The 26484-nt window shown below is 39.9% G+C and overlaps 1 protein-coding gene across 1 annotated transcript in view; it reads left to right on the top strand.

Annotated features, from left to right (window-relative positions):
* The first annotated feature begins 13287 nt into the window (after window positions 1-13287).
* Window positions 13288-26484, top strand: part of zhx2a (zinc fingers and homeoboxes 2a) — a 28361-nt gene continuing 15164 nt past the window's right edge. The window contains exon 1 of the mRNA XM_008432016.3: window positions 13288-14018. The gene's annotated coding sequence lies outside the window, so the exon portion shown is untranslated. The remainder of the gene's footprint in view (window positions 14019-26484) is intronic.

Raw genomic sequence — 26484 nt, 5'->3', positions numbered from 1 at the left:
CAGAAAGACATTTCAAAGGACAGAGTAATAATGGGGGAGATCGAGAGTGTGTCGAGTCGACACTGCACACCACTTTAGTTCATCTGTTGCCCATATGGCTCCAATTAGCATGCAACCCCCTCCGGCTCTGGCTTCCTCTTTATCTACCTCCCTCCTTCCCCGCCTCCTCTGTTCTCCCTTCACCGCTCCCCTCTTCACCCAGCTTCCTAACACCAAACACTGCTGACACAATTACCTCCTGTAACCTTTCTGTTTGGACTATATGTGCATGCGTGCATCTGTGCGTGCATGTGTGCGTGTGTGTGTGTGTGTGTGTGTGTGTGTGTGTGTGTGTGTGTGTGTGTGTGTGTGTGTGTGTGTGTGTGTGTGCGTGTGTGTGTGTGTGTGTGTGTGTGTGTGTGTGTGTGTGTGTGTGTGTGTACCTAGCCTCCCACTGCCCTTGTCTATAATATGCCACCTCCAAGGTAGTAGTTCCCCATGTGTTTTCAGACGTATACACTGAACAAAGCACCTATAGTTACTCAGAAAGTCCACTGGAGCACATGGGATTTGGGGTTTTGTAAATTACTGAATGGGTGTAATGAGCACAAAGCAGAATGAATGCTAGATCTATAGTTGCCTCGTTGGTGATTCATTTTAGAGGGATAGTTTATCATTTTCACAGGGATGATCAATTTAAATGTCATAAGCAGTTAATATCTCACCTGAAGTCAATTTGTGTGTCTTCATTTAGCATAAATCTAGATTAGCTGGTAATGGAGGCTAAAGCTAACTGCTAGTCCAGTGGAGGCTAACACAAGATTGCACTTGTAGAATTTTAAAACAAAAACTCCAGTCTCTCTGTTATATGGGTTTATGATTCTTTTTTTTTTTCTTTTTTTTTTTTTACTTTTTATGCTTAAAGCTATTGTCACGCTGGTATTGGGTGCGTGTTTACAAGGAAGGACTGTAAAATGTAAGGTGGAAGTGGTGCTGCTACAACAATCCACCTGTGGGAAACACATACTCAGAACATATGAAACTCTTCTTACAGTAACTACCTAATCAGCATAACAATCAATAAAATAACTAACAATTTTCATCAAACAGTACAAAGATATATAAATATGAGTATATATGTATGTAATTCACTTCAAAATCCTTACCAATCATTTTAATGTGAGTAAAGAGTTTTTCGTGACGCAAAACAACTGGAGAACCTCGTGTTACAAATTGTATTTTATCCCATATGGTTTTGAAAGGCTTGGATCCTTAATGACGTGATTGTCTTGGCTGATATTTCTTTCACCGTGAGCAGATGAGCATGTGTTTTCGTCTCCCCCACCTGACTTTGTGATGTCCATTAATTGGTTGTTTTTACTGCTGTACCGTGACCGCTCGCATCGCGGTGACATCACAGGGAACCTACATGTACACATTTATGAATCGTTAATTGAACTCAGGTTCTCTTCCTGGTCACTGGTGTTTCCCCTCGCTCTGATTGGCCAAGGTTCGCCTGGGGATGACTAATTATTGAGTCATTTAAAGTTTCCACACCACCGGACCACCCCAATGTTCATTATAGGCTTCAACACCATACATTTGGGATGAGCATCCCACCCTTTCTATCTGCTGTATCGCTTTGTCATGCAGTCATTTGTTTAAACAAAGGCTGTCACAGACATAACATCAAAGAGGACTGCACGCAAGAAGATAAGAGCTTGTGAAAAATTTGTCATCAAGGGAAAACGTCTCTTTGTGTTATTAGAACCATAGAGAGTTTAGAGAAGTTATGCAGACGGAGTGTTGCTTAATAAAACCTCAGCACTTCAGATCTTCGTACTGCAGTTCAATCCCTGCTGGTGTGCCAGCACATCAAGGCGACGCAGAGCTGACCAGAACGACAAACAAATGGGATTCAGTTTCAGATTTACTGCAAACTTCTTGCGGCATCTTTGGTCAAAACAACAAGTCACTCCTTGGGTCCGGCGTATTGCATTCATTTCAAACCTCTGTGCTCACATCTGCTGCACCCGATGCTGCATGCTCACCAACACAATATGAGAAATAAAAACTCTGCAGCACTGAACATCTGTAACACATTTAAAAAATGTAAATTTAGGTCAAAGTACTGTGTAAGAAAAGAAAGTGCAATTATTACCGACTATGTTCTGTACTATGGTTTAATGCAGTAAATTAGTTATTCTACGTTTATAGTTGTGTTGTAAAAGGGATGCATTTCTGCATTTTGTTGGCAATAGATGCCAAAATGAATAACATCAGAATTGTGTTAAAAAATAAAAAAAAGACAATATGACATATTTTTGAACTCTGAAATAGTTGTCACATGTTACTTTGGTATACTGATTAACTTTAGGATGGATTCACTTAACTTTCTGTCAGGTATTTCACCATCTTTTTTTTTTTTATTTCGCATCAGTCGAGCCCTCAGTCAAAAATGTCAGGCCTCTTCATGGAATCAGTGTTTCTGTCTGAAATGATTAAATGTGGGATTTTTCGGAAATGAGAAAGCACGGCTCGTTTGTGAAAACCAGAAATATGCACAAATAAATTCCGAATTTCTGAGCCAAGGCCCATTAAAAGACGAGGGGTAAAACAAAAGTACTTCATGGTGTCCGAGGACACGTTTTCATTGAGACTTTTGTAATAAATGTTGTCGCAATTTCTCCATAGCACCTCTAAATATACTTTGGCTATCTGAATCTGAATATTTCCACTATGTGTGCCTTCCTGTTTCTGTATTAAATCATGTCAAGTTACTTGATCAGGCAGGATGTATTTAAGCGCCAGGTCTGAACTTTAAAAGCTTTATAAACATTTTTTGCAAAAGTGTCAGTAAATTATATTCTTAATGTGGCTTGAAGGCCAGAGGCCTGTTCAGAATGTATTCACAACGATTATTTGAGCTATAAATGATCTAGCGTTTGCCATAAAATTATTGCTTATCAACATATTTTCTAATGCTTATTGCTCTCCTCACCAGACATCCCACACTGGCTTTTTTTGTTGTTGTATTGAAAAAGTAACACTGAACAGACATGATGAAACATGATGGTGGCAGCATCATGCTGTGTGAACATTCCTCTTTAGTCGGCACGGAGAAGCTGTATAGGAAGGTAGATAGAGTTAAATACGAGACAACATTTTGTTAGTACAGAATGTTACACCAGACTGACAAAATACATTTTTGAAGTAGACATGTGGGCTTAAAGTTATGCTTAAAAGTTTTTATTTTAAAATAATACTTTTTAATCAGGCTGACGAGCCTCGTTGGAACAAATATCCCAATTTACTGAGGTGTATCTTCAAGCACAGTCTGTTTTCAAAGAGTCAGCAGAGGGAAAGCAGAACCTGCAGCATACAAGCCTCCAACGGTCATAATAAACTATAAAACCACTTGCCTGAAGCCGCTACTACTGCATACTTGAGTCATTTGGCTGTCTAGAGACATTTTTGGCTTTCTCTGAAATATGTTTTCTTGGTAATCTGAATGCTTGGACACCAGGCACATCCAAAAAATGTATTTTAAATACCAAACAAGGACATGACTCACGCTTCACTGCAATGCTCTGCCTCTGGTTTAGCATTGTAATCTCTGAAAGAGGAGCGGAACATTTACTCTTTGCTAAGGAAGCACTTAGGATCAAAGAAATCACCTTGTGGGATAAAATGCTCCAGGCTCCAGATGGCAAGGGTACATCGGGGTAGTTCACTTCCTCAAAAGCTGGTGTAGATTTCAATGGTTTTTATATTGGGGTTAGAGTGGGAATGGAGGCTAACCGACTGACAGTTAACAAATGGTCTCGCAACTTTTATAGAGCAGGGGAAAGGAAACCAGAATCTCTCTGAAGTACATTTTTTTCTAACCCACACGCAGACACAGCGTACATTCCCCAGTCCATTACACTTACCTTTATCACCATGTCTGAAACACTGACTCCTACCTCAGGTCTAGCTGTAATGACTCACCTCAAAATCAAGCCTTAAACCGGACAAAAATTTTAATCTCAAAAAGTCCCTGGTTTGTCGTCCGAGATGACATGAAGTCGGGCAAAAGTAAACCTCCGGCTTCTGCTTCCTGTCAAAAAACAAATGCAAGCTCATGTGAGTGACAGTAAAACATAATGGAGCAACCGCAGTTACATAAAGATTTATGATTTCCGCACAGTAGATGATAAAATTTGGTTTTGGCAAACTCTTGTCATTCTCAGGAAGTCAATCAGAGCCTCTTTAACAAAGCTCCAGCCTGCATGTGTTTATTTATGAATAAGCAGCAAGAGGAAGAGTGGAAAGGTCACAAGAGACCTGAGTTTGACATGTATTCTAGAAAGCTAACTTTTAATGAGTTTAATTCAGTAGTATTTGCTTTTAGTTTTATTTAAATAAAAGGGGTAACATTAAGAAACAACCCTGAAGTCTTTCATGTGAAGAATTAAGGCAGTGATGAAGGTAGAAGGAGGTCCAACCTGGCACTAGCACAATGTACCAGATAAAGAAACTGGTGAGTGTAGATGCTAGGATATGAAACACTGTGAGGGTTGCTTAGCCATTACCTTACTTTCACAGAGTAGTTTGTGATGCGTAAAACATAACAATATAATCCCAAAAGTGAAGGTATTTTCACTTGGAAGGGAGCCAAACTTTGTTGTCGTGCATGACACGTCAACAAAATAATGCACTACCAACCTTCCTAAAAGCATTTGTGCATATAGTTTTTATATAGGACTTTGATGACCATTCATGTTGGAAGTTACGTGAAGTCAGAGCAAAGACATCACTTATTATGGACACCGGTCTGTGTGTCTTTAGTGTGCTCTGAAACAATTAGCATTGCACTTGTAAACATACAGTGCTACCCGTGCTTCCCTCTAAACTTTCTTGCCATCTTTTTAACAACCAGCCAGAAGCTGAACTTTCCACAAAACACCAAAAGGAAACAGCATGAGACCAGGTAACACTCCAGATCCCATACTGGACATCAAACAGTGTTCACAGGGTTCAAACAATTTTCCCCCTCAGTGACCACAAATCTGCTCAGTCCCTTTCCTGTCTGCGCTTCAAACGAGCTGTTTAACCTACCTTCCTTGACCATTGCTCACACATTCAATTAAATCATCAAATCTGAGTCAGTGTAGCTGGAATCCATCCCGCTTCAGCACTGAGCCCAATTCAAGTTGACCGGCTCAGGCTGTGGTCGCAGCAGTGCCTCCGTTCGCCCGTTTGCTGGGTTTGGTTCTCTCGGCCGTAAATGGACACCATTAGCCCACAGGCTCATTAAGCCACTTTAGCCCCATTAGTTTTCCTTGACACGCAAGACGCTCAGCTGGAAGGCTCATGTTTGGGTTCTGACAAAGAGTCAAAGAGAAGGAAAAGGGGATGAGGGGAACAAGATGTGGAAGGATTTCAGAAACATTTGACCATTTACGTCTTTTCATCTCGCAAAGTCTATTATTGTGTGGTGTTTGCTTACTAATTAAAGACCAAGATGTCATTTCTTTGTTGCAGAAGTTACCACAATTGATGCTGTGGGATAGATGAAAAAGAAATGTGACGACAAAGGAAGGACAATGCTGAGAGAGAGAACGGGAGTAACACATCTCATATTTTGATTGTTTTTTTTTTTTTGTTTTTTCTTTTGTATTTTTTATTTTTCACCATAGTGGAGGATTTCTAAAAAAGAAATAAATAAAATCAAGGCTTATTCAGTGAATTGAAAGGGTTGTTTTTAGTATTTTTTGTGACGCTTCATTGCAGAATATCATCACTGGTTTCTGCTGAAACTGTGACAAAGAATCAAAGCATCTGTTATTGTAGCATAAGATTACAACACCAAAAAAAAAAAATAATACACAGAATTACTGAAAAATGTGGAGGTATGATAATAACAAAGGAGAATTGCGAAAGCAGGAAACGGTTAAATGACTCAATGAGAACTGTGTACAAAAACAGTCAGAAACTACCAAGATAAATGCTGTGATGATGTACTGCTCTTCGGGAGATTATACCCTGATTCTTAAGGCCTGCAATAAAACTTCAAAGAACTATTGAGGTCCATATTTACTAAATACTAGCATGGCTCTGTTTATGGCTGTCGAACTTTTACTGCAGGATGTATGTTGGGTTCTGTCCAGATCACCGAGGGACTCTCTCTGAAATCCTATACACAACAAAATCAAAGGGGGAACCATCCCCCATAAACCGCGAGTACATTGCAGCGGAGAACATAAAGTTGTCCTTGTATACTCTGATTACAGACCAACAACCCAGTTGCATCATGCATGTGTAAACCCAGTGTATACACACTAAAACCGAAGTAAGTGAAAGCATCAGTGGCACGCTGAAAAGTAAAACTGCTGCATTATAATTTATCTTCATACAGATTCTTGCTAGTCCAAGCCAGTTTTTTTTTTGTTTTGTTTTGTTGCAGTATATTCACCACAATATGGAACATTTATCCTAAGTGCAATAATTTTTGGCAACCATCAGTGTGATTTATTTACGATACCGTGAAGACCAGAATTACTTTATTAGTCAGACATTTCCTGTCTGACTACTACGAATAAAGGCGACTAGAGCAACAAAATATAAAATACAGAAGATAATCTTAATTATACCTTCAAAGGAAAAACAGGTAGAGCTCCTTTAGTTCCCACATGACTCTCTGTATTTTTTCTGACTGATAATAATGTCAAACAGCCAAATTTGCCTTTCTTCTAAGTGAAGAAAGGTACATTTCTTCACTTAAGCCAAGCAGTTAAACCAGGATTTTATGGTGATTTTTTATTTTTGCTGATTTTGTGGTGCTACTTTATAAATATTCTAAATGAATTTTGTTATATTTACACTTATATATGACAGTAAATGTGAATTTTTTTAGTCGTCATGTTGATCACTGATTATAATTGGCATCTAGGAAGGATGAGGCAGTATAAGTCAGATATACCTCCACATGCAGGTGGGAGTTGGTAATGTTTTTAACTATTCTTGTGGAAAATTTGCAATAAACTCATAATTAGGCAATAGCTCACAAAAATGTGAGGATTTGTTGATTTCGCATAAGTTTCCTTTATCACAGATTTGAAAAAAACTGCAGGGACTGGCCAGCAGTACTGGCTTTCTCTGCTCTGTATGGTCAAAGAAAACTGATTAACAAATATAAACCATAAACTCTGTTTATAATGTAAAAAATGTAGAAAAGGATATTCCGTAAACAATTATGCCGCATAGAGAGTAACAAAGACAAACCGGTCTTGCTCTGCTATCAAACACAATGAGATTATAAACTGTCCAATTACTGTTAACTTATTTTTAACTTGCAATCTACAATGGCGATTATTACTGCTATTGCCAAGTGACAGTAATGGGCTTGTGAGCTGTGTAAGGTGATGGGTTTAGAAAAGATCCAGACCATTTCACAACTTCACAATTGTTAAAAAATGGAAAGAAAAAGAAATGAAAAATTAAAACCCCAAAGAGGCCAGAAAGCCCTGAGGACAGACTTCTTCCATGTGCGGTCTTTTCCCAAAAGTTGCAAAGTTATGGTTTATTCAGAAGATGGATTTGCGTCATTGACCCCTGTCTTACAACTGCATTCAGACCCCTGGAACAGATTATGTCCCCATGGAAGAGATTAAGTCGAAGTGAATGGTGCAACAAAGCTCCCGAGAGCGTGGTTCTTCTGTTTAGACGGTCTAGCTCTCGACCCCTCTGAGGTCAACACAACCAAGCCGTCTTAGATCAGCAAATTCTCGACGTTTTAATTAGCCTCTTCTCAAAAGTAAATCTGAATGAAAATTTGGCTGCAACCACCCATTTCTCATTGCAACTTTCCCTTGCCTTCCCTGCCCTTCTACTCTTGCTTTTTGTTATCTTCTCTCCAACTCCAGCCTCTTCATCTCTACTCCTTCATCTTCTTCCCATCCCTTTGTTCTCCTCTTTCTCACTCTTTCTTGGATGCATTACTGTAATTTCACTTATTTTGCCTCTCCAATCTCTGCTTTCCATTTTTTCCCCCTCTCTCCCTTAGACACTGGAAGCCATATGGGCTAATTGCAACCATGTGTTTGTTTGATCATTACAGTGGCAGCTCTGTCAGACTCTGAGAATCTTTACTGTAGCGCACGGAGGTGGCACCCATTGACGTGCACATGCGCGCATGCAAACACACATAAACACACACACACACACACCCCTACACACACGCACACACCCACACACCTACACACACGCACGCACACGCACACGCACACACACACACACACACACACGTGTAGCCGGTCTGGGGCCTCCTGCAGACTAAAGACGCACAATCTGAAACACGGAGTGGAAGTAGTCTCATATCTCCTCCCGGTTAATATTGCTGTGGTGAATATTTTCATATCATGGTTTTCGCGAAGTGACAGTACCCTGAACCGCAAAGGATAAGTATTTCAGAGAAATGGAAATGAGCAAAGGGTTTGCTTGTGAAAGAAGGCTCGCTCTTCCACTCTTTTTGTGTGCCTTGGGAAATCATGACGATGCCAAGCTTTGTGTTTTGTGTTGTTGCCTTGAAAGTTCAAAAGGATGCTGGTTTTGTCCTCCAAAACAAAGGAATAATGTACATTTTTAATCAAAGAAAGATGAGAGGCTAATAAGAAGCAACACTGAAATGTTTTGTTTTGTTTTGTTTGTTTTTTTTTTACAATCATGTCTTGCTGAATTTCAGGAATTTATCAAATCTAATGTGTATATTGGGACCTATAGGTTTTTGTACAGTACTTTCTAGAGTGTTGTACAAAGGAGTTTGATGGGGTCGGGGATGGGGGAGCTCCTTTACTTTCGAAGCAATGGATGAAAAACATAATCTGACAGTGGAATTTGCTGGCACAGGGTTAAAAAAATAATCAAGATAATACGCAGTTTGTATTTCACCTACAGTAGGTATCGGTGTTAGCATCTTCATTTTTTATAAATTTAAACTAGTTGGGCCTTTGCATTAAATTATCATAATTTACAAAATCATGCAGAGTTGGCATTTTTAATGAACTTTCAATACAACTTCTAGAGCAACTTTGTATTAAAATTATTATTTACCGAATGACACTTCATGACAACTGTCATAAACATTCATAAAGACTTCTTTATGTTCATGACAGGTGTTATGTCATGTTTATGACAGTGTAATGTCAGTCTTATGCACACCCCTTCAAATAAAGTGTCACCGAATAGTGACATGATAATTTATTTATCTAAAACGTCATCTTGTTCTCATACGCCTGTGATGCTTGTTTCTATGCCGCTCTGTTTGCACTATCATGGCCCCAACCGACAGCTGTGTCATGGCTGAGGCTGAGGCTGAACCTGAACGTGGGAAGAGAAGTCAGGCTGAGGCTACAGCGATAACAGGACTGATAGCTCCCAGTGCTCTCTCAATGAAATGTTACCAAAACAGTCTGTTGATCTTGTTCCAACTGTCTGCTGTCTGACAGGTCCAGCACTGCTCACCAGGGAAGAAAATACGGAAGACACAATCATACACATTTCATAATGCACAATTGCTTTCATCAGAGCTCCAAGAGCTGGTGCAAAAGCACACATCCAGGAGGAAGTGTCTGAACTGGTAAAAAGATTTACTAATAGGAATATTAAGCTATATTACCAACCACGCTGCACTGCAAAAGCAACCACATCCATTGACTTTTTAACATGTTTCTGCACATTAAGCAGATAATTGTGATAATAGTAGATAATAGTTCAAGCACACACGTTCTGGGTGGAAAGTGTCTGGGAAAAGCAATTTTTCAATCGAAATTGAAATTCTTAATTTGATTTTGATCTGAACGTTGGGCAATTCAAACAAATAAACATGCATTAATCTACATTAACATATAGTAGCTCTGTCTGTATGCTTAACATCACAGCATGGTGTGACTGCCATGTTTTACTACAGGATGGTGTGTTTAGGGGGCTTTGTGTAATGTCAGCTTTCTGGCACACATAGCATTTTGCAGGTATGCAAGTAAGTTCAATTTTGGTTTCATCTGACCTGAATATCTCTTGCACATTTTTGCTATCTCTTATTTAGCTTGTGGGAAATTACAAACGAGACATAGCTTTTTTTTTTTTTAACAATAACCTGTTTTCTTTCTTTTTTTTTTGCAAGGCCAGGTTTGACACACAACTTCTGCTCTTCTGATTTATTCTCTGCCTGCCCAATATGAACTCTTCTTTGAATAAACAGCAAAGTATTTTCAGGGATGCAGTTGTCAGTCAATAGAAATGGGTTTAATTAAAATCTTTAAAAAAACAAAAACTAGTATACTGTCAAACAGCGATCTGACCAGTTTGAGTCCTTTTTTCAGATCAATAAACTGATTCACAATGGTTATCGTTTTTGAAATGGTGTGTTTTCAGATTTCAAAGGAAGTAAAAAGGAACAAAAGAGCAATGCATTTATACTAAATGGGGTAACAAATTAGCAAAGGACCTAAATGACCCCAAGCCATTCATCAGAACCAATATGGGTGATTTTGTGAACTCTCTTGAGTTGTTGTTTCCAAGCAACCAAAATTAAAATCCTCAGATACTCATTATTCAGGTTTTCAAGTACAGCCTGGCTATCACATCTATCGCAGGGCAACACTATAGCGAGTGAATCCAAAACTATTCATACACTCGGCAGAGTTAGATTTAAATGATGTCCATTCAGTCAAAAAAGTTTGCTTCTCATAGGTTATGTAGGCATATATTTTAAAAAATCACTTACATTACAGCAATAAATACTGTTTATAACTGTTGACAACATTTCCACATGTTTCTAATACTATTATAAAACTGAATCACTGGTAATGACATAAACGTTTTAAGGTTGATATAGGTCCCTGTATAGATTATCAGTCATAAAGCGACTGGGACTCCCAGACTTTAAAACTTGCCAGTTAAAATAAAATGTTACTGTTTATCTACATCTGCCAATGGTATGAATAAATCTGGCCTTCGCTGTAGCTGCTTTCTGTAAAGGCAGTTTATATACTGAGAACTGAAAACTGTGTGTTTGAATAAACACGAGAGGAAGTCACGTGCCTCATTATTGATAGTTTTAGAACAAAAACTTAATGAAATTCAGCTGGTGGCATGTTTCCTGCGTAAATTAAACAAAAAAGCGCACAAATGCTTACATTCACCCAGAGTCCAGTCGAATGTTTCCTGGAAATCCAAAGCCTTTAAAAATGTCAGCAGCCAAGTGACATCTGAAATAGCAAACAAACTTTAATAGGTCACTTAACAGGAGAAAAGTGGAGAGGAAAATGTCCTGCCTGCAGGCTTCTATCTGACCACATGCTGACACTGTCACTTCAGCTCGAAGCGAACTACGGCAGCAGGACATTTTGTAATTAAAACAACATTTGATGTTGTCTCTGTCATGGTTTTATTGTCCGCGTGACATGGAATCACTTGTATTTAGAAGTCAGCTTGTGGTCAAAGTAGCAAACAAGACATCTGCATTGGTTAATTTAAAAGTCTAAGTTACCTTAGACTTGTCATTCATACTTATGTTTGTTGATCCAAATCCATGGAGAAAACATAGGTGGAGTTCAGCGCACTCAGTGTGTATCAATGCAGCCACTTGGCACCATCTAGTGACCTTTTATTTAACTCACAGATCAGAGCAAACGTTTTAGTCTCACCACGTGTAAATGCAAGAAGTAAATAAAATTTTTTTTAACTGCAGGATGTATGAAACATTTAGTTTCCATTAGAAATCTGACAGAGAACATTTTCTGAAACTAATAATTGAAACTAGGCCCTATTTATGTTCAATTCACAAAAAGGATGTGGCACAATTACTTTTTGAGTCAGAGGTACTCCACCTCGAAATAAGATTTTTCTGTCATCGATGCATGCAACCATAATTAACCTCATTTGGATTGTTAACACAAAATAAATAAAAGCCATCCTACATCTCTTGTTGCGTTTGTACGTATTTATACCAAGCTTTCCTGATTTTAATTTAAAAGCATCAGTATTAAGGAAATTTTAAACTGAATATGGTTATTGCTTTTCAGAACAATGGTTATTTAAAAATAATACGTTTGTCTTCCTTGAGCATAAACATGCTTCTGTCTGATGTGGGTCAGTTCAACCATTCACTTGTTTCTTCATAGTCATTAGCTATCCAGGGAAAAATGTATGCAAGTATTTTACCCTAGGGTTATTTTTCTCAATAAATTATGATGAAGTTTGGAGACAAAAATCACAAAAATGCTGAAATGACTGAACTAAGTGACATTGTATTATCAATGGGACTCAACTCATCCAGTACAGGAACACTTCACCTTACTGCCCTTGGGGCAAAGATGGAGGACTTCATTTTGATGAAGGCCAACCTAAACAATAGCACACGCTAAGGATATAATTTTATGTTGAATCTTGTTCGTTATGTTTTGTCTCATGCTGCATGTTATTGTCTACCTAGCCGTTGGTTGTTATTGTCTATGCGGTGATGGGAGTGCGGGGGCTGGTTTGTGGAAAAGAATTTCCCCTTTGGGGACAATAAAGTCTAGTCTACATAGACAAAATTAGCCCAGGAAAAAAAATGCCTCTTCCACGTGCCATTCTACTGGAAAACAAAACAAATCTGTTAGAATTAAATAAAACAACAAGGGTGCAATAAACTGGGTACATACCAACTTTTGGCTATGATTCACTTCATGCAAGTGTTAACAAGCTGCAACAGTAATATTAAATCTGATTCACCTGACAGAAAAATGTGGCTTTCCAATTTAGGTTTTCCAGAATTTTCCTTAGCACTCTATACACTTTTGAGAGCCACTGAGATACAAATATACTCAATAAATAGACACAACACAGAGTGGTGAAGGGGAAGCTAACCCTCACCCAACTGGGCTAGCTGGGGTCATTTTACACCTTTTACAATCCATCCCTTTGTTTCATAACTGCACATTACTATTTTATTAGCCCTAAGTTTTTACCTATAATGGTTTTGAGTGAACTTCCACCCTTGATAAAGAATATCTTATTTGACATTTCAACATTTTTAACTTGAAAACCTGTAGGGGAAAACGTGTTTTACATTTCTTAAAGACTATACTTTCAGACACACGCTATTACTGCAAACCTGTCTGGAGAAAAGGTAACACTCTGGCCATTACTCTGCAACGAAAATAACAGGTTTCAAACTTTACTGTAATATTACACCTCGCTGTTTTGGTTCTGTGTTTGTCTTACACAGGTTTTGCTTGAATGTATCATCAAATAGACTATGCCTGAGCCCAGGTCAGCAGTTTTTGCATGCATCCAGAGGAGGTCAGTGTTGCATGTCTGCTTGTGACCTCAAGTCACTTTCCCTGACCTCACACTAACCTCTACAGATTCAGCAGGGAGGGAGTTTTTTTTAACTTTGAATGAAGGAGAGGCAGAGCTGAATGCGGGTTTCCCCTGCTGCATGCTGGAAGAGACCGCCTCCAGCTGAAAAAGCACTGCAGCAGCTCTGCTTCTGAGGGATGGGGCTGGTGGGCGTGGCCGTGGATGGAGGGTTGGACTTTGGGTGGTAGCAAACGCCCCATCGCTGGATGTAATATTCAATGAGCTCCGAGCAGAGGACATCATCAAGGGGCAACTTGACAGCAACAACACGCAGTTCATTCATTTTCAGCGCCGCGGACATGCCTGGTGGACACTTCAGGTTCCCTCCTGATATCGGGATGCAGACTTGCCCCACTTTTCTCCTCCGGCGGCCAAACTTTTCACGGCCATATCGCTATGGAGCCGCTGTGGACGGACACCGGCGCTCCGGTACGACATGCAAATACGTACTCTGACGTCGGCGATCATGTGGCTTTTGGCGTAGATCCTCCTTGTGATCGCCAATTTTTTCCCTTCCCTGTCGCCTGTTGTCTCGTCGGCTATTGGGCCGCCGCGAGACTCTTTCAAACCCATTCGGCGTGCTTGCTGCTCCAGCGGTCGCGTTGGGATTGTACCGCGCTACCTGAACGTCGCGTCAAGAAGGGGGTGGGCAGGTAAGAAACGGCTAAACTCTTCCTCTGGTTCTCTGTCGTCTCGCCGCGGCTGTTTATCAAAAAGTCCCCCCAAGTTGAAGCTGCGTGTTGTTGTTTGTTTGTGTCCCTCTCGGTGCTTCGTGACGTCCACACGCCGCCGTGTAAACATTTTAAGTTGTCTCGCCGCATGAACTTTGCGTGGCTCTGCCGTTTACACCTGCGTACGGGGGGACACAACGTGTCCCCTCCTGAAGTTAGGTGGACATTTTCAAGCACCGTGTGAGAGTTTCAGTCTGATAAGCGGCGACTGTGGCGTCGGCAGGCAGAGAGGAGAAACATCGTGTCTACTTTTCCTCCTCCCCCGTGTCGACATAACCAGCAAAACATGGCCGTCTCTGCCGACATGTTGTTACGTCGGTGGCGAGAGGGGGAACATTTGAGAGAGGGGGGAGAGAATGTGTTTCTCTGCGCCCCACTCTCACGTCTCGCCTGGGCCCGGCGGAAAGGACCCGGCAAAGTCCGCAAAGCGGCGGGTGCAGCAGCTCTCTGCTGGAGGTGCTGAGGTTTCACCGCAACTTTTAGACTCCGAGGTTGTTTCTCGACTTTGATTTGGGAGGCTCTGTGATGTAGGCGGAACGTTACCCCTGGTGATGCCTCCTCCCCACCGACACACACGGCGCCGCTAGTGTGGGTCCTCTCACTGCAGTGAGCTAGGAACAGCCCGAAAACTCCCTAATTCCGTATTTTCCTGTCATTGTATCAACTTTGGTGGTGAACTCGGTGTCCCACATTATAAGCTGGCGGTGTCACACCAGCCTCCTCGAGAGGGAAGGTGTCCCCAATGTGCCCAATGACACATTTGGCACCGCTGCATCCATCAGGATTATTTAGGTAAGGTCACAGAGGTGACATAAACAGCCACCACACCTGCCACTCATCACCTCCTGCAAGTGTTTTCCATAACAACTGGAACAGCTTTAGGTCACAGGTTTGTCATCGTTCATCCTCCAATAAGGAGGATGTGACAGCTTTTTTATATAAAGCCACTGAGCAGACTTTACTGTAGAATCCATCAAACTTCCTGTGGTGTGTAGTGTTAATACACACACTACGTTATCAGTGCACTTTTTAAAACACTTTTTTATTTTTTACTAAACACATTTTGTGACATCCTGTTATTGAAATCGATATTTCGTCTAGCACTTTGAATTTGTCTATTTATGTAAAAATTATATAAAGTCTTTTCAAAATGAAAACAAAACAGTAATCGAGGCGTTCAAGGACTTCAGCTATGGCCTTTAATGCTACTTCAATCAGCCTGTGGGAGTAAAATTAAAGGAGCGTTTTTAAACGTGATGGTTAAGATGATTCATTGCACTTGGACAGAGGGGGGAGAAAATAGTTCTGATTCTCTAAGCTCTCATCCAGTGCGTCATGCGAAATCTGTTGTTCATCCAATGTCTTTTTTCCTCCCATCTCTTGGATGACCTGGTGTTCTGTATTTTGCATGTTTTTTTGTTTTTTTTTACGTTCTCTGATCAACAGCCCTCCTCCACGTCCCTCTAGAAGATGTAAAGTGATTTTGATCACAGCGCAGTTAACCCTCCCGTCAGGCCCGTTACCAGCTGCTCCCTTGAGGATAAACTTGGCTGCGCTCGCTTAGGTTTGAACTCCCGTTTTTTTTTTTTTTTTTTTTCTCAATTGTGAGGAGAAATTTGGGTCGTGTTTGTTCTTCACATGGTTTCTGCTTGATCTTCCACATCAGAGATGATGTTATGTAATTTGGAACGACAGCTTAAGTTTTTTTAAGGGGTGGCAAAACGATAAAAGCATGTACCTGCTTCGGTTGATTAAAAATCAGATGGCTCCATTTAAATTGCCCAAAAATATGTGTCAGTTTTTTTTGTGCAGAATTTAGAGAACCATCTGTTCAGTGTCAAGTTCTGTACATGAGACAGAAATGCTAAGTATTTTGTATGTATGATTTATTTATTTTAATTTTTATTTTTTTCTGTATTGTTTGGACCCTTTTAGTCAGTATTCATTACATGCAGGGATTATAAATGCCTTATGCATCCTAAAATCGCCGGCTTTATTTACATAAAGGTTGCTTCCTTTTGAAGCGGTGTAAAAATAAATCTTCCTGTTGTTTTATAGTAATGTTTTGGGTTTTTTTTTTTCCCCAGTTGTACCCAACCATGTGGTCTTTCTCAACACGTTGTGCTCTTTCAGAATGTCACAGTCAAAACATCCAGCTGTGAAGCTATCTACTTTATTTGTTCCTAGAGGCGTTTATCCGTTTACCATAGTCAGATGGTGGAAAATGAACAAGACTCGCTCTGTCACATTTGTTTAGATCAAACGGCTTCAAAAACTCGTGTCAGACTTGAGCAGCGGAAGGAAAGGGGAAAACACAGAGATTGTTCTGTTTAGGCATATTTATTCAGGCAGTCCAAAGGCAAGCTGTTAAATCAAAGTTGGAATTGTGTTTGACAGCAGTAGATTAGAGGGATCTTGTTTCGTAAAACCCCCGCAGTGATCAGAACTACTTTGTTTTTATTGTTTAAGACTTTTTTGCGTCTCCTGCTAGAAGATTAGGTCCGGTCCAGTCCAGTGTGATTTGCAGAGGAGATGACTGATGGTTGCCGTGCAGCCTGATGTCTCGCGTGTCGATCATTTGAGGAAGTTTACCTGCTGAAACTTATGTGGAGGTCGATAAGGCATCAGGCCTGGTTTTTGAGGGAGATTTAAAATAAGTTTATGAAGTAGAGGACAAGCGAAAGAGTTAAGAGATTTGAATGTGTGCCTTCTGGTTGAGCCCAGCTTTTTAAAATGTATTGCTTCCCAAAACTCTTCTTATTTTGCAAACTGTGTCATATAAATTCCTTTCATGGCTCTGCTTTTATTTTACGACTGTGAAATGTATTCTAAATGCAGAACATGCAAACTCTTTCATTTTTTTCTGTAGTTGTGATGCATACAACCTTCAAGGTCCAGAACCCTTGAAGGACTTTGATCACCTATATTACAAGTGTAAATTACATAACTGTATAATGCAACACATTGACCATGTTTGATAAAAGATCAGATCAGTTTTATTGCCGATTTCTTACAGTACCACTAGTTGTAGCAATGCTTTGTCCTGAGTTATTGCTTTAAAACTTTAGTTGATGTATGAAGGTGAATTTTCTTCTAGTCTTCAATCCACTGACAAGTCACACAATTTTTGTATCAGGAGCAGAGGTGATGTCACAACAATTTCAACAATTTTAAACCCGCTTTAGCATCTTGTACTTGTAAGCACCAAATGTAGTTAGTTTGAATAATGAGGCACATTCATACAGCATACATGTGACTAGCTCGTTAGCTTCCACTAGTCTGGGTTTTCATTTACTTCATCAAAATTAAATTTCCTATTTACGTACAGATTTAGAGATGTTCAGCACAAAATGTTCCTTCGTCACTTTTTATTATTTCTCAGGAAACTCAGATTTTTCAGATTTTTTTTTTAAATTTTTTATTTATTTATTTTTTTTTATTCTGATGTTCTGAAATTTGTTAGCTTTATCAGGAGGTTCAGTAAAGGAAATTAGTTGAACTTTTAAGCTGCCACTAGCAGCCCTGCAGTGAGCTGTTTATTTTACGGACAGACACTGTAGCAGATTTGTTCGTTTTCATAGCATTGTTGTCTTAAAGAGTCAGCAGTTCCCATCTGGCGGTCGAGCTGTTTCTTTCACTACTAGACATATTTTTAAACAGAGAAGTTGAGAATGAGAGGGGAAATCCCTCTTGAGAACCAACACTGCAATGTGTGTATTTGTGTGAATGCCAAAAGGGCAGCAAAGAATAGTGTGGCATCCGTACAATCAGTGTGACTCAAGTAATTTAAATGAAAAGCTGTTTTCTTTTGACTTCAGAATTTAATGAGTCAAAATGATAAGTTTTCATAACGGATTTTTTTTTATTTATCCTGGTATAGATTAAAACCTGAAACAGAACCATGTTTATGTACAGTAAACAGTTCCTGTCTGTTTGCCCAGTTTTGAATATTGTGTGAAATAAGCAGTGAAAAAATGTTTGCCTCCTGTCAGATTTCTTGTTTTCTTTGGATCATACTTAGATGTTTCAAATTATTAAATACATTTTAATATCAAAGATAATGAGCAAATGTGAGAAGCACTTTTTAAAGCCGTGATTCGGTAAAAGGCAGTCACTCGTCTTTGCTGAATTGTTTTATAATATAAACTCTAAAAGTCTTTCAAGCATAAGCTGCTTGTTTAAAGTCATTCCACAAGATCTGTTTCAGACTTGGGGCTTGTCTTGACTAGGCCACTCCAAAATCAACGTTTTGTATTTTTGAATCATTCAAAGGTGAAATGCATGTTTCGTACTAGTTTTCTGCTGCAAAACCCAAGCCTGACCAAGCTGACTTAACATTTTCTTTTAGGATTTTTCAGATGGAGAACAGAATTGATGACTCCATCATTTAGGTCATCCAGGTCCTGAAGCAGCAAAGGAGGCCCAGAGCATTATGCTACCACCCTGTTGGACTGTAAATCCTGCGTCTGTCTTGTCAGCCCACAGAATAGTTTCCTTAGTCTTGGGGAGCTTGTTGCTGAGTCCTGCATTAACTGTGAAAGCACACAGTCGGGGTGTCCATGCATCCTTACAAAGTCCTAAATTCATGAATCCTTAAAATGTCTTAAATTCATTCAGAAATTTAAGTTGGCCTTAAATATGCTGACCACAGGTTTTGAATTTGGCTGTTTCAGGATTCTTTGCTTGTATATTCTATATGTGTGTAGTTTATTTTCTCGTGAGACTTGTCCATCAGGCAAACATTTCAGTCGCATGCAGACTCAAACTCTTCATTACGTTCTGTGATTTGAGGCAGTTTAGGCTCCCACTAACTAGCTGCTAATAAATCCTTGCTAGCCACATAGCTTTTGTGCATCTATCATCGGTAAGTGTGAATTACTGCCAGTTGGCCGGACGACGTTTGTCTTTGCCACTGTCTCACTTCTGTTATCAACTGATATGACGCTACGGGCATTCTGTGCAAAAAAGGTTGACACTACTTTATAAAATATGCAATTTCATTCGTACATTTCTGTCATGATGCAGATCTTAAAGTTATGACCCTTTTAGGATCATTATGAATTAAATTTGAGCTGGTGAAACCTGCAGAAACCCTGGCAGTGTGTTAGATGTCTTTCTTGGTTATTTTGTGACCGTTGTCATTTTCTGGCAACTCAAAGCCTTAGAATTGGTTTTGTAGCTCTTTCAGAACAGATAAATGTCAGTGACTTTGTTTCTCATCTGTTCTTGCACATCCTTATGTTGGAGCGTGGTGTGTTCATTTTTGAACTCTGTTTGACATAAACAGTACATAGTTTGAAAGGCCAGCTTCTATTTCTGTAGATTGGGGTAAAATGTTGAGCGTCTCCAACTTCAAACCGTTTATCCAGAACTCTGATCCTACACAGCTACGGAGCGCGTCCAGAGACTGTTATAACAGAGCTTTTTTTTTTTTCTCCTTCTGTTTTAGATGTCACTGATGGAAATATTGTGTGCTTGTATAATCTGCTGTCTAACTAATGGGGGGCGGTGGGGTGTTGAACATGTTTTCTTGTTTTGCATACTGATTAGAACCATCCATTGTTTCATAACCACACATTAGATTTCCACATCTCATCCCGAGCCGTATAATGGCTGCCCCTTCTCTCTGTGGAACGCCGGAGTGAGTCATCACGGTTTCGGAGGATGGAGGCTGTTGTCATCATGGCCTGCCGTGCTCACCCGGGCCTCGTGGGTGACATCACTGGCGTCTAACACGGAGCTTTGTTCCTGCGTTTTTTTGGTTCAGGTCTTCTTCTCTGCCAGCTTCTCAGACGTGTTGTTAGGTGACTAAGGCAACCGCAGAGATGAGCTCATCACCTGTAGGTGGGGGGGGTCAAACGGTGGAGGCTGCGACTGGGAGTAGGTGTGATATTTGAGAGAGAGAAATGAGGACGAGACAATTACAGCGCTGTTCGTAAGAGTTTTGGTAAACGGGGAGACATTAAAAGTAGATTCATGTCCTTTCACCTTTAAACACAGTTCTTCATGTTGGTGTCAATTTTCAGTGTAAATGGCTTAGATATGCTGGCTCCAGACTTCCTGGAAGTGCTCCGTCACATCAACATTTCCAGGTAAAAGGCACATAAGGTCACATCAGTTTATGTCCGTGAACGCAGTCCAGATCTCGTATTCTAAAACCTTAAACCGAGCTAAAGGTGACTCCGAGTTAGCCACGGAGGGACAAAGAAACACACCGGAGTCAGAATGTCTGAGCAGCATGAAGGAGATACGAGAGTCGACTGAGACTGTTGTTGTGAGAGAACGGTTGCCCACTCGGGTTCAGTGTTTGGAGCCGGGTTCTTCATCAGCACCGGAGCATCTTAATTCATTAAAAATCCTTCCAGCTTCGCTGTGGGATTGGGTTGTATTTGAGCATAAGAGTGCAGAGGAGTTTGCACAGCAATAAGCGTGTGTAGTCATGTATTAAACTTCCCCGCTGTACATGACCCAGCAGCTTTTCTTTTTTTCCACCATATTCACTGCAGTGTTATGGACGTTCTGCTGTGCTGTCTGCTCAGAACCAGCAGATCATTCATTAGCATCACAGCAATCCATGTTTCATTACCTTACTGAAGCATACGCCATGTACTGTCCACGTTCTGATACGTTTCAACCACAAACTGCAATGTATGATCTTTGGAATGTAACTGGGGCAAACATTGATCGCATTATTTGCTATTTATATGGAAAACGTTTTGTCATAAAAACCTCGATTTATTGTTGTCGCAATGAATCCAATTCAATGTTAAATTAACTGCTTATTGTCTGAATTGTTGTTTTTACTATTTTCTCCATTGAGAATATCAACAAATATCAGTACATTTGAAGATATGATCAAATTACACGTGCAGTCTTTATGTGACTGGCATCACGAATGGATATGTTTTTGTTCTTTTTTGGGGGGGAGCTATAATTGATGTCATGCATTCACAGCCGTTCAGTTACTTAAAAAATAAGTAACAAATAGTTCTTAATCTCAATTTTTATTTTTATCACAATTGTATCACAAAACAATATTTCAAGCCTTTAAATCCAAATCTTATTAATTAAATAACAAAATAGCCTTTCATATACTTTTACTCTAACACTAAATAATTAAAAAAACATAGCATCAAATTGTCTTTAGAAGTTACCTAATTAGTAAATAAGTGGACTGTGTGGAAAAATAAAAAACTTACAACTAATCAATATTCCTTCAACTTTATATATACTCTACTTTTTGTTAGTTTTATACATAAAGTTTCAGTAAAGCACGTTGAAGTTTGTGGTTGTAGCATGAGAAAATGTGAAAACGTTTCTGGGTTGTGAATAATTTTTGCGGCACTGTATGTCACGAAGAGGTTCATGCATAAACGTGTGGCATAGCCTCCTGCGTCCTCTGAATCTCATGTTTGTGGGGTCAAATGAGAAAATGGAGGGTCCAAGCCGTAGAGCTTTTCACTGTGTCTGCCACTGGAAGAGCTTAGGTTCCCCTTTTGTCCGTTTGAGGCCAATAAGAAATTGCTAGGAACCTTCGCTCACACGCCCCACCTACTGCAGCCAAGGCATAAACTGACAGGTGGGAAATTCGGTCCCCCAGGGACGCCGGGTGTTTGAGGTTCATGGAAAACACAAAGGCTTACCTGGAATCCAAAAACACTGGATCGTGTTGCAGTGAAAAAGGACTGAATGTCAGGGATTAAACTATTGGAAACGTGTAAGTGAAGTTCTATAAAACTCTCATTTGGGGGTACAGTCAAGAGCTAGATAATGTTTCTACAAACTTGAACAGTCAGATTCTCTTTGGAAAAAGACACTGTGGACCATTCTCGGATGGTTTATGCAGTTAAATTACTGCTTTGAGACCATCAAGTGAGAGTAACGCAGTGTTGCTGTGGCTGGCTGGTCTTGAACAAGGCTGTGGGAGAGAGAAAAAGAAGAATGGAGGAGTGGCTCGACTAAACAACAGGAGGTGGAAATAAGATTGCAGAGCCTTGTCAAGGGGGGGCTCTTTATATTGGAGGCCCCATTTTTTTTCCTAGAAAAAAAATCAAGAATGCTTTCATCCAGTATGTCTGGATTTGTTGTAGCAGAACTATGTCAAAGCAACAACAAAGTCTTTTCTTCTTTACAGTCTTGTTTTCTTATGCTGACCTTGTTCGTCAGGGTCATTTTCAGTAATCGAAGCAAAGGTTAATTCTAGCTGTAATTCTTTGTTTAAACTTTATTTTATTTTGTGTGATTAAACCAACATAAAGCAAAATAAGGTGAAGTTATAACGGATTGAAATGCAAAACAAAATGTGTGGTTGAAAACGAACTCTGGAGTTAAACACAACGCCTTCAATGTGACATGGTGGTGGAAGTAAAATGCTGTGGGGATATTTTACTTCAGCAGGAAAAGCTAAGCTGGGTCATTCGACAGGAATATGGAGGTTAAGCCCAATATTCTTCACACACTTTTGTTGAAAGTTTTATTTGATCAACATTTCTTCTGATTGGAAGTAATATTGTTTTTGAGAAGGCCAGCCAGAGTTCTGATTTGATTCCTATGGGGACATTTTGCAGAGAACTCAAGATTAGGGTTATGGCAAGGAGATCCTCAAAAGATGAGTTTTAATAAAAATAATTGAAAACATACAAAAATATGATCAAGAATTTTTAAAAGGGTGTAAATATTTTTGGTCTTGACTAATTTCGGGGCAGTACTGCTGAAAATTTCAAACCGGGATGGAGGTTTTTCTTCCAGCTTCAAACTGGAGCTGAAGTGCAATATTACTATCCTGTGTTAAAGTTTTGACTCAGTGAGGCAAAATACAAGTGCATGCCACACTTTTCAGATTTGTATGAGGAAAAAATCAGAACCATTATGAAGTGGAACCATTTCCTTCCACTTCATAATTATGCTACCTTTAATCCCACTGGAAATCACTGATGTTTGTGGCTGTAAAACAGCAAAATGCTGAACATATCGAAGGGATATTGAAGACGCTGCAGAAAAACATAAAAACCCTGGTAAACGGGGCAACAGAGAAAACCAAGACTCCCTTATACCTGTGGCCTTGATTTGTTGAACACGATGTTCTTTACCTGCGATCAAGTTATTTAGGCAGATTTGTATAAAGTTGTCAGTGTTGTCAGTGTGCAAGCTGCGAGTTTCTCCCGCTGAAAGGTGTAGCTGAACTGGATTTCAAGCATCGCAGCTGTCGTGACGGTTTCTGACCTCTGCGGGGTTTCTGCTCCAGGATGGAAGCACACATTCGCACACCACGCTCTCTGTTGGTTACAGCGTTGCCATAGTAACCCAACCATCCGCACTTGGATATTTTTATAGCCTGCCCTGTATATGCGTCCCAGTGTAGCTGTGCGTTCTGTAAGGAGACAGGTAGTGAAGGGAAAAGAGGGAGAAGTAGTCCCTTTTTAGTGTGTTTTATAAATTATTTTTATTTTTTATAAGCCAGATTAAGCAGAGATGAACGTTTCAGATCCAATTCAGAGCAGCTTTTTGGAAAATGCTTCCTTTACACTAAATATAGGTTCGTTTAGTGAAGGTTAAGCAGTAATAATCAGGTTTTTTTTCCCCTGAAGTTTTGAATCAAATTTAAACAACTTTTTAAATAAGGGGAAAGCAGAACAATATAACAAAAATCTTTATGTATTCCCCATGTCCTGCATCTTAAACACATCTACTGTCTTGGTCTGAGGCACCAGGATTCTTTATCGCATTTAATGAGTATTTCAAAAGATTGAGGTTTTTTTGTTTTGTTTTGTTTTTTGACAGTATTTAGAACTTAGCTGCTGGAGAAAACCATTGATGTGTGTTTGATCTGCAGCAGTAATTACTAGATGTTGTGTATCAAAGAATAATCCATATGAACACCAGACAAACTTATCTGGCTGAAGATTATTTTGTGTATTGACATCTCGACTTAGTGAGACCACTGTACTGTAAAACCATGCCCCTTGGTACAGTATGTTCTTCTTATTTTTCATATTTTCTGACTTGTCATTTCAGATATTAATGGAGTAAATACCAGCTGCAGACTAGATTCTGCTTAGGAATATATATATATATTTTTTTTTTTTTTTTTTTTTTTGCTACTGAACCACATTTACAGTAGTCTTCATAGCAGGCCTGCAAAAAGTAGCACTGCTCTGTTGCTATGCAGAACATAGCGAGCACTCAAACACAGTGCAGCACTTCGCTTTGCTCCAGAGGAGCCGCGTGATGAGATTTAAATTAATTCTGCGACAGTCCGAAATTCAGCCTCCATCTCCCTCCTTCTGGGACGCGTTGCGTTTGTGCCGGAGCTTCTCCTCACCCACACAAGTCTTGCCGACACACACTCATTGTACTTCCGCGCTGCAGTGGCTCACTTGTGGATCATGAAGGGAAAAGCGCTCCAAAAAAAAGAACAAGAGATGGGGGTTGGGGGGTGGGCACGCCCCACCGAGCCCAGCTACCAGAGCAGGGAGGGCACGCCCTCTGTTTGTAGTAAAAAAGAAAAATGGCTTCTGATATGTCAAATCTTATCAGGTTTTTGAGATTTTTTTGTTTGGTAAAAAACAGAGGAGTCATTTCAGGATTTTGACTGCTTTCTCACTCTGCGCTCTAGTGTGTCCTGCTGGTTTGTTCTTCATGCACAGGAGTCGGAGAGGCTTCACTTGAATGCCTTTGTTTTTGTTTCTCTTGACCCACTAATCCTTTCTTTACTGTTAATTCTCCACCTTGATTTCACCATCGAGATTCTTACAACCCAACCAAACTTTCAGCTGGCTGGTTGTTCACAAGAGGTGTAGAAATGTATTCTGTTCATGAGGATGAAATTGGTCATATTTCATTGGAATACCAAGAATGCCATTTGGTTTCCATATATTATTGTGCTTGTCTAATTCTAAGTTGACCCTAATGTCAAATATACACAAAATGCTTCTTTCTGTGTTTTAGAGTTTGAATTAGAAATTATTAAAAAAGTTATGACTGCCCCTTTATTTTTGCACCAGTAGATAATGTCCAACGAAAATGGCAACTTAAAAATTTTTGCCACGGTTCCTCAGTCAGAGTGCTCACAAATTGTCTGTGAAGTACCTATTGCCAAACAACTGGTTCTTAACTGGGAAACGGTGGATTGCTTCCTTTGGGTCATGGATCTGTTTGGGTTTTTGGTTGCCCAGGAGTTGAAGGGGTGATGATGAGATTAATAAGGAGATTTGGTCCTCATCTGTAGTAGTTCAGACTTTCCTCCAGTCTGTCGTGATGAACAATAAGCTGACCCAAAAAGTGCATTCCTTCATTTGCTGGTCTGACTATGTTCTAACATTTCCTTATTGGTCATAAGATGGGGATCGTGACCAAAGGAACAAGATACTGGGTGCAAGTGGCAGAAAAAAAGATTCCTCTGCTGGGTGGCTGGGTCAAGTCTTAGAGATGGGGTAAGGAGTGTAAAAAGTTTGAGATGGTTCAGGCATCTGATCAGGATGCTTCCTGGGCATCTCCCTTAAGAGGTGCTTTCAACAGACCTAGAACATGCTGGAGGCACTATTTATCTCTTTTGACCTATAAACGCTTTGCGATCCTCCAGATTGCATTGGAGAATGTCAGGAGGATGTCTGGGTTTCTTTTCTGGACCTTTCACCCCCGTGGTGCCATGTCGATGGATAGATGGATTGATCATTTCCACATGCGGGAGACTTCTTTGATTCTAATTCAACTGAGTGTTTTTAGACAATCTAACTAGTAGTCTTCACACGTAACCTCTTTCAACACACCTAGGCCTTTCGAGAAGTACAACCTTTTTACTTCAACAAATACAAGCCTAAAGCATGCACTTTGAAACATCTCCATATCTGTGGCTCATAGTGGCTGACACTTACTTCACCAGACAGTCGCATTAAGAGAACAGCCAGATGACTTGAGTTTGACTGGAAATGTGGGTGTTTGTAACATTTTGAGGCCTTGTAGCACAAGTTGACAAGATAATAATGTCTAACAACTTTTTCCTAGAACGTCTTAGTCACATTGGCAGCAGTTACTATAGTGATCCCCAAGTAAAAATGTCTTAAGACATAAAGAACAACATAAAGATCTTTCATTACAAGTCTAGCTGGGGTTTTTTATTCACAGAGAAGCTATGATGGGTATTTTTATGATGACAGGTTCAGCTAAACAGTCTCTTTGAAACTCCAGATCTTGTATGCGGCAAGTGAGAAGCATCTGCCCTTCCTCAGTGTGAGATTACCTTAATGGCACACAGAAATAGGGACTGAGTTGAGCGTACTGCTGTGACTCATCTGTTCTGTGTCATTTGCCTCTCCGTGCTGTTTGATAGCACATCCTTCCTATGGCCCTATTGTGTTTCTGACATATCGAATCGTCTGTCTGTCTTCAT

This window comes from Poecilia reticulata, chromosome 16, assembly GCF_904066995.2.
Source record: "Poecilia reticulata chromosome 16, P_reticulata-male-v2, whole genome shotgun sequence".
Lineage (NCBI taxonomy): Eukaryota > Metazoa > Chordata > Actinopteri > Cyprinodontiformes > Poeciliidae > Poecilia > Poecilia reticulata.
Note: the sequence above shows the minus strand (reverse complement) of the source record. Positions and strands in the feature narration are given on the sequence as shown.